The following is a 14,883-nucleotide window of genomic DNA, read 5'->3' on the forward strand; positions in this document are numbered from 1 at the left end:
CTGGCCCCTGGGAAGTCCTTCCTGTCGTCTAACCTCACAGTCTCTTGCTGCAGCAGATGTTTGCTTGTTCCAGGCTGGCCTCTAGACTGGAGAGGGGAATGTTGTTTGCATGCAGAGAAGTTCTTATGGGGACCTGGGTCCAAGAATCCAGGTCACCTCAAAGACACAACAGCACAAAGCATCCCCTTTTACCACTGCCCTGAGCTCCAGCCTAGGGAAAATCCCCTTGCTTAAGGGACTTTCCTGAAATGAGCCTCTGGTGTCTGCCAAGGCATCCCGGGTTGGCCCAGTTCAGTAACCATGGACTCGGCCCACGCCGGCCCTGGACTCTGAGTTAGAGGCAGCGCTATGGAGGGTTCCAGGATGTCTAGAGGGATGGGTGAGGGTGTGCAGGGGAGGGAGCCGCCTTCACGCTGTTTCCAACTCAGAAGGGCCAATACCCCTGGTCCCGGGGGGCCTGGAGAGGGGACTAAAGCCTAGGTGGCCCTAGTCCACCAATTCCGTCCGGCCCTTATTCTCTTCTGCTCCCCAGGGTGGGTGCTCCGTGGTTTCCGCGCACCCCCTTCACCTTTAACCACCCCCCCAGCTCTCTCCTGCACCAGGATCCCCTCCCGCCCGCGTGACGCCCCCTCCCCTCCAAGGCACAGACCCCACCAGGGATCCGGGTTTGAGCCCAGGGGCGTCAGCTCAGCACGTGGCTTCCTTGTCGGCCTAAAACGCGGGAACAGCAGCGCCCCCCGGCGAGAGTTTAAAGGGCCGACAGGGCAGCGACTCGGGGTTCCCAGAGACCCAGACGGGCCCAAGGGGACCAAATAGGAGGACCACAGCCCCGGGGTCTCTGGACACCAACACCCTGGCGTTGACCCGGAGCCCGGCGATCAGCGGGGCGCTGGGTCCCGGCGCCTGTCCCCGTCCGCCCCCAGCGCCGGAGCTGCGGCCGCCATGCGCCACCCTGTGGCCAAATCAGGGAGCGTCCTGCGCGGGCTGCGGGACACCTAGGGTCCGACCGCATCGAGAAAAGGCGGCGCCGAGGTCCCGCGAGCAGATCGCCTCGCCCCTCCGGAGTCCGAACGCGGAGAAGGCAGAGTGGGCGGGGCCTTCGGGGACCGGCCCTCGGGAGGGTCCACTCCCCACCTGCGCCCCACCTGCGCCCCACGTGCTCGGAATCTCTCGGCATCAGTGGGGCGGGATTGGAACTCGGGTCGCCTCCTAGAGACTCTCGCCACCTCCCGGGTCGGGGGGCACCACTGCGGGGCAGGTTCTTGTGCGTCTGATTTTCCCTTCTGAACCTTAGTCCCCCTGCCCGTGAGGGGAATGACAGCAGTGTCCACCTTCGAGTGTTTGGAGAAGTGGCCGCGGCTGCCAGGGCCCACTGGCGGAGGGAACGTGGCCAGCCTCAGCTGCTCCCCGCCGCGGAGTCACCGGAGACCCTAGCAGCATGAAGCTCCTACCCGGCCCGCGCCTCCCTCCTCATAGCCGGGCCGGTTTCCACCCATCCCCTGCCACCGCGCCCTGCAGACCCCGGAGGCTGAATCACAGCTGGCTGCCTGCTTCTGGCTTCCAGGAGGTGGGCCAAAAGCAAGCAGGAGGGAGGAGGTATGGGGAGAAAGAAGTGGGGGTGGGGAGGAGGGAGGGTTCTGGGAACCTCCATTCTCTCCCTGAATTGGGGTCTGGGGTGAGATTCTGGCTCCAGCTCCAGCGGTGGCCCCTGGGTGGCTTCAGCTCTCACAGGCTCTGTCACACTGCTCCCTTGCCAGGTGGCTATCCCAGTCCTCTCCACAGCCATCTCCCACCCCCTGGGAACTCTCCTGGTTCCCCTCCTGCCTTCTGGTCGTTCACTCTTGTCCTCCCAGAATGCAGGGTGTGCCAAGGTCTGCCCCAGACCCCACCACGGGGTCCCCTGGGTGGACCAGGGCAGACCTCAGGGGCCGGCCCTCCACTGCCTCACAGTCTCACCGCTTGATAACAAATCTCTTGTATCACCCCTTATGACCTGGAAATGCAAAAGGACATTCATATGCACATAAATTCCAAAAGAAAATCATTGTGATGCCGGACCTGAAATACCAGAGGGAGCCAATAAGGCCACAGGTGAGACCAATGGACTCCAGTTAGGACAGCTCTTCCAGTTCAAATCCTCCACCTCCCAGCTGTGTGACCTTGGGCAAGTTGCTTGACCTCTGTGAACCCCAGGTAGCTGGCTAAAAATGCCACTTTACTGTATAGATTATTTTGAGACGTAAATGAATAACTCTTCATAAATCATTTAGAACAGGGTCTGGCCGGTGTTAAACATTAAATGAGTGTTGGTTAAATTAACCCATAGGAAAATAATTTAACACGTGAATTTCAAATTAGAGATTCAAAGTTGGATATGGTGGTGCCTGCCTGTAATCCCAGATACTAGGGAGGCTGAGGCAGGAGGATCGAAAGTTCAAGACCAGCCTGGACAATTTAGCAAGACACTGTCTTAAAACAAAAATGATGAGCTGGGGTGTCGCTCGGTGGTTGAAAGCCCTGGGCTCAATCCCCAGTATTGAAAAAAAAAAATCTGAATCTGCTTGTGGAGGACATGACAGAATAGCGAGAAGTTTGTGCCCATAGAACCCAGATGAGTGTGAGAGCCCCGCAGACTCAGGCCATCCAGACCCGTTGGCGGCTCTAGCTCAACAAACGCATTGGCAGCAGGTAAGTAATTTTCTGAAATGGTGACAACTTGGTGAGGCTCTGAACATGATAAGGAGCAACCTTCCCTCAACTTACGTGGCAGCTATATTTCTGGGAAATTCAGTGCATGTTAACAATTGTGTAAACTGCTATCTGTTCCACGCCTGCCAGACCCCGGGGCTCTAGGCAGTGACCCTGGCAAATACGTGTTTCCCTCTGTATCACTGTAGGACAGGACACCCAAGTCAAGTGGCAGGTAGGACAGCTCTTCAAGGTGTGCACCGTCCTACAAATCCCAGGGCATCCAGTGTCTGGGGCCCCACCCACTAACTTCCAGGGGTGCCCCCACTTGAAATCACCCTCGAATTCCTCAAACAGACCTCCTGCTGCCCGAGGGATTTTGCCAAGGGTCCCAATTCCTGAGTCCATTACCCAGAGTCCTCCATAAGCCAGCTCCCTTTGCCTCCCCACAAACGCAGAACCATCCCAGCGGCACCCCCGGGACCCCCACGTCCACTCTACAGGCTCCCCCTCCCCAATGAACACACGCCCTCTCCAGGTGACTCTGGAGACCCCTCGGAAGCCCCACCCACCACCTGGTGGAATACCTGCCGACCCCTGGCTGATCCTTAAGACTCAGTTCTGGTCCCCACCCCACCCCTTCTGGCCTTCCCTCAAAGACCCCAGCACTGACCCCAGCCCTAGACCCCAGCCCTAGTCACCAGCATGGTCATCTGTACCCATCCTGAGTCAGAATCGCGGAGCCCTTGTCCTGGGGAAGCTCGCGCCTAGCGGAAGCTTGGGACCCAGTCGGGAAGGTGCTGGCGCAGAGCCTGCTGGGACCCGAGGACCGAGAGACCCGCCGCCAGAGGGCAGCATCCAGGGGAGCGAGGACCCCGGAGTGGAGAGGAGGCGGCAGGCACCCCTGGCTGACACCCAGGGGCGGGCAAAGGTCCGAGGTGAGACCCTGGGCTCGGGAAGCTCAGAGTTGCCCGCAGCAGAGTGATTAAGCCGAGGCTGGTGGCCGCAGGGGACAGTTGGTGCAGAGCTTGTAAGGTACCGGGGAGGCTGTACTTTGTCCTGGGGGGATTGCGGAGCCATGGCAGAGATTAAAGAAAGGGAGGGACGTGGCCAGGTCTGCACGTGGCAGAGTACCCCTGGAGAAGACGTGGAAGATGTGCAGCCCGAGAGCAAGAAGAGAATGGTCCCAGGAGAAGTCTGGATTCGGGTTGGGGTGGGAGCAGGGCGGGAGTTGAGCCGCAGAAACAAGAGAGCTTGGTTTCCGCCGAGGCTGAGAAAGACGGAGAAGGTCCGAGCGCAGCCCGGATCTCAGCCTAGTGGACCGTCAGGGATGAGGGAGGACGCGGCTGGCTGGATGGCTTGGGGAGGGCCCCCAGGACCTACCCAATCCGCCCCTGGCAGAAGGACCGGCTGCAGGCCCCTCTGGGGACACTAGAGGGAGCTCCAGGACAGATTCAAGCTCCACTCTGCCTCAGTCACCCCCGCCACCCCTCCCTGAGGAGAACAGGACCCACCCCATGCTCAGATACAGGCTCGGGGTCCTGCTGGGGCCTGGTTGACCTCTAGTGGCTTCAAGGTCTCAGGGCCACCTTACCCTCCAGCCACCGGATATGCATTGGGGAGGGGTCTTGGGGTGTGGACCGTGGGGCAGAGGTAGAGGACTGCAGGTGAGAAGTGCTATAGCTTTTCCCAGGGAGGAGAGTGTGACTCCCAAGGTCACATCACTGTCTGGCAGAGCTGATCCCAGCCGCATCTGCTGCCCCAGCTGGGGAGGAAGGGACAGAATGGGCTCTCAAACTGCAGGAAGGTCTAGGGCCTTCCTGACCCTTCCCGGAAAACCTAGGTGAGAGGAGTCTCCCATGAGCCACCTCCACACACCCTGAGGAATGTTCTAGGTCCTGGTGTGGTGGCGGTTTGGGGAATGGGGCCGTGTGTATACAGCTGCTGGGTCTGCATGGTGCTCTGTATGTCCTGGAAGTGCTCCAGTTCAGTGGGAGGCTGAGGCCCCTGCCTGTGGAGCTCAGCCTCTCCTCCGATTGGGGTCAAAGCTGGCCAAATGGGATTGGGACTTCAGCTGGGGCTGCAGCCAGGGCTGTCTGAGTGCAGGATCATGAATCAGTCTCTCCTTAGGATCAGGGTTCAGGCTGGTGATCTGCCTAAACTGAGCCTGGCTCCTGGTGAAGGTGCTGCTGAGGTCTCCCTATGGGAATCGGGTCTTCACTGCCGCAGGAGCGAAGGCACCCACACATCACTCACCCAGCAGGAGGGCCAACACCCGGTGCCTGGAGCTCAGGAGGGGCTGGGGCTCCAAGGGAGAACCTGCTTCCCACAGCCGGCTCAGTCCAGAAGGGAAGCAGACATTGAGCAGTGAATTGCAGTGGATCCAGAGCCAGCCATGGATGGGGGGGGGGTGCATTCCAGGCAGAGTTTGCGTCCCAGGCCAGGGAGGAGGGAGGCGGAGGCTGGCACAGCATCCAGGAATGGGACATGTGCCTGAGCACAGAGCTATAAGGTGGTTCCCAGGCAGCTGGAGAGAAGGGGGACCTCTGGAGGTCCCCATGCGTCGGGAAGTGGGGTGAGCCTCCAGAGACCTCCTGCAGGCCGGTGGCAGAGTGGAGCAGTTTGACAGTCTCGAGGGACCACTCCAGCGGTGGAGGGAGGAGTGGCGGGAGACCAATTTTTTGGAAAAGTGATTGAAGTCTCTGCCTGAGTCTAAATGGCACACTCTTTTAAAATTTTATGAAAACAAAAAATGAGTAACAAATGGAGACACGGAAGTAGGAACCCCTTTCCTATTAATCCAGATGGGAAGAGCAGGCCCAGGCCCAGCTAGGCCAAGAGGACTTGACTAACCTGGAGGGAAACGCTCCAGAAGGCCCACAGCGCTCGCTGAAAGCCGACTCCCCAGCTGACCTGAGCACCCCGAATCTGAGGCCCCCTTGGATGCCAGTTCCCATTGCCCAGGAGGAAAACTGAGGCTCAGGGAGTGACAGGAAAGGACCCTGTCTGCACAGTCCCTGCAGGTCCACCGCCACACACTCACCAGACACGCACACAGACGCACGCACGAGCTCGTGAGTACACGCAGCAGCCCCCGCAGCCCCAGTGCACGTGGTTTGAGCAGAGCAGCCCCAGTCCGTGCCTGCACTGGGCACTGTGGCACCGGTCAGCAAGAGGGTCCTGCAGCGGGAGCCCAGCCTCGCCTCTGTGGGGGAACCCCAGAACGCCCAGTGCTGCCCCCTGTGCCAGGCCACAGCCACTGGAGCCCAGGAGGAGCCAGGGTTGGTTGGTTCCTAGTGTGTGACAAGGCAGATCAGAGGGGCCAGCTGCCACTGTCCTCGCTCCCCAGGGGTGTGTGTGTGTGTGTCTGTGTTTTGCTGAGGAGCAGGGCAGTAGTGTAGGGCCCACATCAAGTCAGAAGGCGAGGGTTCCTCGGCTCAGTGGTTCCGGGTGCCTGCCTGCCTCCCGTCCTCTGCTGTCTAATAAGGACCTTTTGTGAATCAGACAAAACAAGACACAGCCTCTGCCCTCTGGAAGTGCAGTCCCGGGTTGAGCTGTCACCGTACACACGTGACTGTGGCTGGGAGGCCTCAGAGAGGCAGCTTCCATTCTGGCTGTGGGATGGTGACTGATTCATGGCCTTCTCTGAGCCTCAGTTTCCTCATCTGGAAAGAGGGGCCATCCTTTTCCCAACCACTGGTTGGATTTGCTTTTAGGATTACATACGATGCTGGATGTGCAATATTTTGGGAAGAAAAGGGAACATGTGAGTTAGATCAGAGTCAGGTGTCAATGTCGCTGATGCTCGGAGGTCCGTGGTAGAGGAGTGTGGATGAGTTCACAGGCCTAGTCAGAGAGGCCTGGCTGGGTTTAAATTCCTGCTGTGCCAGGACTAGCTGTTGGAGATTGAGCAGTCTATTGAAGCTCTCTGGGCCTCTGTCTTCGAGTCTGTAACAGGGACATAATAATAATGCACATTACATGGGATGTGCTGCAGGATAGTGTATGTAAAACTTTTAACTGGGCCTGCCACAAAGTGCATGCTCAGTTTAGTCAGTTCCTACTGTTATTTCTAAGTTTTCAGTTATTCATTCAATGAATGCTTACTGAGCATTTACTATGAGCCAGGCACAATTCTAGGCACTCTCCAAATTCTGTCAATCCTTCTAACGACTCTATTATTATCCCCATTTTACAACCATGCAAACTGAGGCACAGTGAGGTCCAGTCACTTATTCAAGGTCACACAGCTGGTAGGAATTGGAACCTAGGTCTGTTGGCCTCTTTAAATCCAGCTTTGAGTCATGTACTTCCCCTTTATAGTTCAAAGTCCTCCCCTCTCCCCAGCAGCAGCCCCTGTTAAATAAATCATCCAGTAACGGTTTCTAATTCCCAGACTTGGTTGCAAATGAATTATTCACATTGTAAGGCCTGCAAACCGCAAACTGGGCCTCATTACCCAAGAAGGCCGCCTGCCCACAAGATGCCGCTCCCTCCCCTGGGCTCCGGTCCTGGCGGGCCAGTCAGAAGTTGCCAGAGTTGGCGGGCGGACGCCAGGGCCCAGTCCCTGAGCTCTGCTCCGGGAACTGGGAGGGGGGGTTTCCCTCCCCATTTCCCAGCCTTTGCTTTCTAACAAGCTCCCAGTCTTAGGTTAAGAGAAGACCTGGGTTCTAGTCCCAGCTCTGCCCTGAGCAGCTGCGTGACCTCAAGCAGGTGGCTTACCCTCTCTGAGCTTCCAAGGCAGGCTAAGCTTGCCCTCACTGGGGCACAGGGCCCCACTTGACACATTCTCTTCTATCTGTGGGCTGAGGCTTGTGCCACCTGGCCAGGCCCTGTCCTGGATGCTGAGGACAAAGCTTCTGTCCAGCATGTGAATGAAACTGTGGCATGAGTCAGAGCCCAGGCCAATCCTAGAAGGTGCTGTCTCCAGAGATCCTCTTCAGGGCACAGCTGCTGCGACTGTTGACTGCTGGTTCCTCCCGGAGTTGTGCCCTACTGCCTGGGGCAACCCTTGGCCAGGGACTGACCAGTGTCGGGTGCTACAAACGCCTGCCTCCACCGGAACAATTGTGAAGGACCAGCCACTCGCAGGATCCCCACAGGGGCCTCTGTTGCGAGCTCATTGTGGGTCAGTTTCTCCTGCATCTCCCCACTGCCTTCCCGGTGGATCTGCTGCGGGCACAGCCCAGGAAACCCTCAGCTCAGAGGCTGGAGACTCGTCACAGACAGGGCCAGTCCTGGAACTCAATGAGACCCGATCCAAATCACCAGCAGATTCCTAACTCCCAGGGCGGCTGAACCTAGTTTCTGCCCCAGCCAAGCTCAGATCCCAGTCCCAGGTTGAGCCCTGACGTCAGTCACAGGCTGAATCCAGATGCTAACTGATCCCTAATCTTATTGCAGACTAAGCGCTGATCTCGATCCCAGGCTGATCTCCAGGCCTGTTCCAAGTTCTGATCCTGATCAGATTGAGCCCAGCATTCACAGAAAGCAGGGGACCTATGGAGACCCATGGAGATGGGACAGAGGGTGGTAAGTGGGAGACAGGAGGAGCCTGGAGTCCAGCTTAGACTGAGAACAGAACCAGACTAACAGCCCGTCAGCCAGAAGACCAGAGGCCTAGAACTTCAGTTCACAGAGAGGTCTTCTCCAAAAACACCCAAACAGGGGTTTCCTCTTGGTGGAAGAACCAAAATCTGAACCAAGGATGGTAAGAAGGATCCTCAGAGCTGCCATTCTGGAGCAGGGTGGGTGCCCCATGCACTAAGCCACGGTATTCCTCTGGATCCCCACTGCCCCTCAGAATAACCCTGTGGATTGAATTATTACCCATTTTACAGAAAAGAGAGTTGAGGCTTGAGAAGCAAATGACCTGCCTCTTGCCTCCGTCGTGGGAGAATCAGCACTCGGGCCCTTGACCTCCCTGTACTTTGGTGGGGTCTAGGTGCAGGCAGTTACAGTCTCCTGAAGAGAGGCCTAGGGCTTGCAGTCCCTCTGCCACGCGACTTAGCTGTTGGCTAAGTCCTGAGCCTGCCCAAGGCAGGAGAGGAGCCAGGGAAGAGAAAGGTTGGTCCCTGAGACTGTTGATGTGGCTAGTTCCGGCCCCAGCCCCAGGCAGGGCCTCCCACTCATATAAAGTGGTTCCATCCCCTTCTCCCCTGGCAGGCGCTGGCTAGCATGGCAGGTGAGGAAACTGAGGTCCAGAAAGGGGATCCCACTTGTCGGGCTCACAGAGCTGAGACCTGCCCCCAGAACCCCCGATGCTCGGCCTCCCGCCCTGTGTTCCTTCACCTGCACAGGAGAATGAAGGCCGTCCATCACTCCTCGTCCATCCATCGTCCACCCACCCGACCCCCGGGTCAGCAGCCGGTCCGTAGCGTCCTCCGTGTGCCAAGTCTGGGCAAATTCCGCAGGCGGAGTGGAGACCCGAGGCAGAGCCCGTGGACTCTCAGAGGACCCACAGATTAAACAAACATGCCGCAGAAAGAAACGCATCGCTGAGTGCTGAGTGCCAGGAGAGCCGCCCAGGATGTAACCAGGCCTCTCCCTCTGGTTGAGGGTGCGCCCGGCCCCAGGGAACTCCAGGCAGAAACCCTGCAGAGAGCACCCAGGGCTTGGCCTCAGGGGACAGGGGCTTCGAGAAAAGCAGGAATACTACCCCAGGGAGTCAGGCAGCTTGGTGAGGCTGCAGCCAGGCCACCTGACCACTGCGACCACTGACCACTGCGAGGAGAAGCCCTCCAGGGGGGCCTTGTCTGCAGCAGGAGGTGAGAGAGAGGGGGAGAGACAGTGTGCTGTGGGGTCTTTGGCAAGCCTGCCCCTGGATTCACTTTGTGAGCCATCCAGCTGGTGCCGGAAGCCTCCAGGAACCGCATGGGAGCTTTAGGAGAAATAATGAGAGTGGTTATTTCAGGAGGAGGAACAGCGTGAACAGACGGGTGGAGGTGGGGAACAGCAGGCAGACCCAGGAAGGCGGAGCGAGGAGACAAAACAGAGGAGAGCCCAAAGTCCAGCCCGTGGGGACATCATGGCACCCTGGGGAGGCTCTGCTCCCACCACACACCAGTGTGGATATCTGCTGCCTGTCACAAGCTGACTGTGTGCCCAGAGAGGCTCACATGTGTGCCCTCGATCCAGGAAGAGCATTACTGTTAGAGCCCATTTTATGGCAGGAAAATCGAGGTCAGGAGAAGTTAGAATCTGCCTCCCAGGAAGGTGTGAAGTGAAGGATACAGCCCCATGGCGTCGGCCACACGGCCCAGCCCCTTCACCCCCCTGCGTGCCCACAAGACAGCCAGAGGAGATCTGCACAGGCGTCGGCAAGTCCTGTGCAGCTCCACCTGCGGTCTCTCCCACTAAACCAGAGCTCATTTGTCTCTCTCATCCCGGGCTCCGGCCCGGGCCCTAAATCGGTGCCGAGGACATCGTGGGGGTAAACCATCAACATGGGGCCCCTGCGTGGTTGATACTGCCTTGTTCCCATTGCACAGGTGGGAAAATGGAGTCTCAGAGAGCAACGGGGGAGCTGTAATTCACCAGGCTACGAGCATCTAAATCAATGAACTAATTAATGAGTAAACGAGCGTGAGTAATGACGAATGGCTGACCTAGAGGGTGGGAGGGGAGGCCATTGGAGGAGTGAGAGACTGCAGGGGCACAGCGGGGTGACCGGGAGAGTGAGGTCCTCCTTCCTCCCATCCGTACCTCGGTCCACCTCCAGCTTCCAGGAAAAAGGCCCCTTTGCTGTCCTCTCAGGGAGAATCCAGACTCTCTGCCAGGCTGTTGCCTAGCAACAGTGCCCTGCCTGGCCAGCCCCGCCCTCTCAGTAGGCCAGGGCCGGGGTGCGCAGCCAACCCCCCCCCCGGGGCCTGGCCACTGGCAGGCAGGGAACGGGGGACCCGGGCTCCCAAGCTGAGGACAAGGATGTCAGAGATCGGGGAGGAGGCCGGGGTGGGCCTGAGGCCAGGCCAGGACCCCCGAGGAAAGACCACGTGGAGCAGCCGTGACTCTGGCACAGGTCCCGGAACAGGGAGGGCGGATGCAGGATCCCACAGGCCTTGAGTCTCAAGTCCTGGGTTTGAGTGGACCCTGGAGCAGTCACTTCCCTCCACGGCCGGCGTGAGGAGGGAAGGCGCCCAGCGGGCTTGGAGCAAGCCGGCTGCTTTCATAAGCAACGAGGGGACAGGACGATGTGCCCCGCAGCCCTGGGTCTGCAGGGCCCCTGGGGAGCAGCCCCTCTCCGGCCAGGCCCTGAAGGACTTCTCCAGGTGGAAATGGGGTGGGGAGAGGGGCAATTCCTGGCGGAGGGAACAGCTGGAAGCCTGAAGCTGAAGTGCATCTCATAATAGCTCACGTTTGGGAATGGCCAGGCACATTTGCATTGAACCCTCACCGCAGGCCACGAGGCCAGAACGTGTGCTCCCATTTTGCAGGAAAGGGAGTGTGGGCTCAGAGACCAGCAGGGGTACTGGGGGGGTCACACAGCAGGTGAGCCAACTCCAGCTGCCTTTCCTCTGAATTCCTCACAGGAAGAAGAGGCTCACCTAGGGGGAGCAAGAGTGAGAAATGTGGCCACACAGTGTGCAGGGACACCCTGTGTGCGACTGGTGAATTTTGCAATCTGGGCAGGGGCAATGGGGAGCCATGGATGGTTTCTGAGCTGGGAGAGGATGGCCCAGGCCAGGTCCTCAGGTCCCTCAGTGCTGCCCCGGGCCATCTGTCTCCACCTCCTACACTCTGCCACTCTTTGCATCCATGTCCCCCACCCTCCGCCCCCACTGCCTCTCAGCCACTGTGAGGAACCATGTGTGACGGTGGAAAATGTAAAAATACACGAAAAACAACAAGGGCGACTGCGCTCGGCTATAAATACCCTGACGGCGGAATCGCTCCTCCAGTCCCCTTCCTGCTGCCTGAGGAGCGGGGGCTTGGTGTTCGGCAGGTGGAGAGGGGGACTCAGGAAGGGAGGAAGGAACGGGAATGACCGCTTGCAGACCTACTTTGTGCCAAGCGCTTTGCAAGCCTTACGTCACCGAGTCCTCACGAAACCCTGACAGTGACTCACTCCTGATCCCCTCTTTACAGATAAGGAAACTGAAGCACGAGAAGTAGGTCATCTGGCCAAGGCCACTCAGTCACACGGCCTGGGAGGGAGCCGGGCAGCTGGAGCTCCTGCAAGCTCCGCCTGGCGGGAGAGGCCAAGCCGGCCTCCGGCCAGCTCTGCAAGCAGAGGAGGCCGCCTGGGGTCCCTCCAAGGTCCGAGAGGGCCCACGGTCCCAGGTGCCCGCGGCTTCCACCCCTTCCATGGCTCCCCATCGCCCTGGGCCAAAGGACATGCTCCTGGGTGCGGCCCTGGGGTGCTGTGGTCTGCCCTCTGCCCACGTCCCTGTGGGTGCCCCGGTCTCTGAGCCACGGCCACGTGGACCCTCTAAGGGGAGCTTCACAGGACTGAGCCTCTCTCTGTCGGTCCTTGCCACTTCATTTTCCGGGGCTAGGTCACCCTTGGTGCCACCTCCTCAGGGAAGACACCAGGCTTCCTCCACTGCCCTGAGGGCCCTCCCCCAGGACCCCAGGCCCGGTCCCAATCTTGAGGGCTTCTCAGTGGCCAGGGGAGGAAGGTGCCTCCTCTGGTGAGTGGCCAGGGCTGTGGTGGCAGCAGTGTGACCTGGCCTTGGAGACCGGCTGGAGGTGTGGGGTGCAGGGCCCTGGAGGGGAGTCAGCACTGGGGCTCTGGGAAGAGGAAAGAAAATGGAGGCGGGAGGGACGGGAAGGGACTCCTGGGGCCCCTGCTGGGGGACGCACAGGGTGCTGACTGAGGACAGAAATGAACTGGCTCCATCTCTGGGCCTTCATCCTGCTCCCGGCCCATTCCCCCTCTGGCCAGGGGGCTGAAAGGCGAGTGGGAGGTTGTTCCCTTCAGGCCGTCCCCCCCCCCACCCCAGGGCCAGCGCAGCCCACGGAAAGATCACAGGAGCCGCTGGAGCAAGTTGGAATTTTAACTTTCCAGGAGTCCCTTTTTTAAAAAATAAAGGAAAAGCAAATTGAAGTTAGTTTTAACATTTTATTTAACCCAATATGCTCCAAATATTCTTTCTATATATGATCAAGATAAAAAATTATTGAGACATGTTCCTTTCTTTTTTTTTTTTAATACTAAGTCTTCCAGATCCAGTGTGTGTTTTACACTGACCACCCTCAGTGTGGAGCAGCTGTGGGTCCACTGCCCAGTAGCCACGTGGCCAGCAGCTGCTGTACTGGACTGCACGGCTCTGGATGTGAAGCCCCTGAGAGTCAGGACTGTGATGAGACCCACCATTATGATCTCCAGGGTCTGGTGCATAGGGGATGGTCAGGAGGTGTTTGTTGATTGACTGACTGAATGAATCAATGTCCGAGATCTTAAAGGACCTAAAGGGAGGCTGTCAACTCAGGCCATGGGAAGAGTGTGGAGATGAGTCTAGTCTCACATTCGTCTCCAATTCTCTGAGTCCTGCCCCTCCCCAGACCACAGTTCCCCCATCTGGGTTGGATGTGGTGACTTCTCTGAGCTCTCTCTAGAGGAATGTCCCCTCAGTGTCCCTGCCCTGCTCCACCTCACGACCCTGTCCTCCCTCTCCCTGTGTGTGAGACGAGGTCTCTGGAAAGGCCCCGGGTGACCTTCTGTACAGAGGGGACCAGACCCCACAGGGGGAAGCTGAGGACGAGCAGCTGCCACACACGGCCTGGGCACAGGGAGCGAGGACCTGTGGGTGCTGACACCTCCGTCACCCCACACCCCACAGGGGTCCAGAGCTGGGAGGAGAGTGGGGCCGGCTTGTCGCTCTGATTCTGCAGGAGTGAAACAGGAGGGCCAAGGGGCCAGAGAGCAGGTCCCGGGGCAGGAAAGGACTGACCCTTTGCCTGGGAACCCTGTTTTCCTCCTCCAAAGTCTGGGTACAAAACCTGGCTTCTTCCTGTCAGCGCCTCGAATCCAGGTTCCGCTACCTAACAGCCCGCTGGCCTTGGAAAGACGCTTTACTTAGCCTCAGTGGCCTTATTTGTTCAAGGGATCCTAATATCAGCAACCACAGGAATCTCTGAGCCCTTGAAACGTGTCCCCACACAGGAGCCCACAGGGTGCCTGGGACACGGTCAGGGCACCTTGAGGCCATCGTGAACTCCAGAGTCACGTTCCTTGGCGGCGGCAGGACGACTGTTGTGGATTCAGAATCCCAGGTGGCTTTGGAGACCATAAAGCCCTTTGTGAGGACTTTCGAGACTGTTGAGAGCCGTGCACGTCGGGGACCAAGTGGCCTTTCAAAGACCTGGGCAAGAAGTGGGGTGGGCGAGGGGAGGGGAGACGCAGCCCCTCCCTGTGCCCTGTCCCCTCCCAGGCCGGCCGGCCGGGAGATTCCAGCCGTCTGCAGATTCCTGCGATTCTGCTCCAGGCCAGAGCGGCCTCTGTGCTGACTCAGCGCGGCCCGGGGATGGCGATGGCGGGAGCTGCCCAGCTTCCTCGCACTCACGCCTTGTTTTCTTTCTGCCACAAAAGCCATGAACTTGACATCCTTTGAAGATTTCCTTACTGGGCTGAGGGGGCGGGGAGCTCCAGGCCTCTGGTGACCTTGCTCCGACGTCTTGGGGCTGCTCCCCACCAAGGAAGGATCGCGGGCGCCAGGGTTGAGGGCAGGCGGGGGCCACTGCCTCGGAGCCACTATGGGGCCAGCACAGGGAAGGTCCGGCTTCCAAGGCCACCTTCTCATCTGTGACCGTGGGCGAGTTCTTTTCCCTCTCTAAGCCTGAGTCCCTCAACTGTCACATGGGGTCAGTGATGCCGCGTCCGCCCACAGGCCTGAGGGCCTTCTAATAAGGGAGAGGCGAACGGCAAGGCAGCTTCTGCAGGCTAGGGATTATGAGCACGGGTTTCCAAATCAGGAAGATCTGAGTTTGAATCTTGCCTCTGCAACATACCAGCTGTGTGTTTTTAGGCAAGTCACATTCCCTCTCTGAGCCTCAATATCCTCTGCTATAAAACTGGCACAATAGGGGCTGGGGATGTGGCTTAAGCGGTAGCGCGCTCGCCTGGCATGCGTGCGGCCCGGGTTCGATCCTCAGCACCACATACAAACAAGGATGTTGTGACCGCCGATAACTAAAAAATAAATATTAAAAAAAAAAAAAAAAAAAAAAAAAAAAAAAAAAAAAAAAAAAAAAAAA

General features: G+C 58.5%; 1 long non-coding RNA gene across 1 annotated transcript; it reads left to right on the forward strand.

The window, feature by feature from the left end:
* Window positions 1-3,538: 3,538 nt before the first annotated feature.
* LOC125619652 lies at window positions 3,539-12,733 on the forward strand. The gene is made up of 3 exons (XR_007351186.1): window positions 3,539-3,626; window positions 10,179-10,272; window positions 11,217-12,733. It is a non-coding gene; the product is annotated as an uncharacterized LOC125619652 (long non-coding RNA).
* Window positions 12,734-14,883: the final 2,150 nt, after the last annotated feature.

Source organism: Marmota marmota, unplaced genomic scaffold (assembly GCF_001458135.2).
Source record: "Marmota marmota marmota unplaced genomic scaffold, marMar, whole genome shotgun sequence".
Lineage (NCBI taxonomy): Eukaryota > Metazoa > Chordata > Mammalia > Rodentia > Sciuridae > Marmota > Marmota marmota.